Below are 439 nucleotides of genomic sequence, written 5' to 3'. Positions count from 1 at the left end.
CACTTCATGACTAGGCGGGCTGGGCGCAGACTCTTGGGCCGCGCACATGGGGTTGGTCTGGTGCGGGGTGCGCGAGTGTGGTGGGCTCCGCGCGGAGTCCTGCGCTGGGGCCGAGGGGAGGTCCCGGAACCCACCAGCGGGGCGAAGCCGCCGGGGTCCTGGTTCCCGGAGGTGGGCGAGGGGTGGGTCTGCTCCCTGCCCGCGGGGCACGAGACGGGCTCTGGGAACCAGAAACCTGCCCGGCGGGTTCCCGCCCTCCCTCGGTTTCACTTTCTCTTTGTGACGCTCCCCTCCCCCTCACGGTTCCCTTTGAAGTGAGAGGGACGACCCGGGCGTGTCACCCCAACCCAGCCGCGCCTCGGGCTCACCCGCTCGCCCCGGGGCGCCCCTCGGCCGGGGTGCCGTCCCCGCACCGACTCAGGCCTGCAGCGCGAGGTCC

The sequence above is a fragment of the Elephantulus edwardii genome, unplaced genomic scaffold, assembly GCF_000299155.1.
Source record: "Elephantulus edwardii isolate Elephantulus edwardi_28Jun2011 unplaced genomic scaffold, EleEdw1.0 scaffold00002, whole genome shotgun sequence".
Taxonomy (NCBI): domain Eukaryota; kingdom Metazoa; phylum Chordata; class Mammalia; order Macroscelidea; family Macroscelididae; genus Elephantulus; species Elephantulus edwardii.
This window is presented reverse-complemented; position numbering follows the sequence as displayed.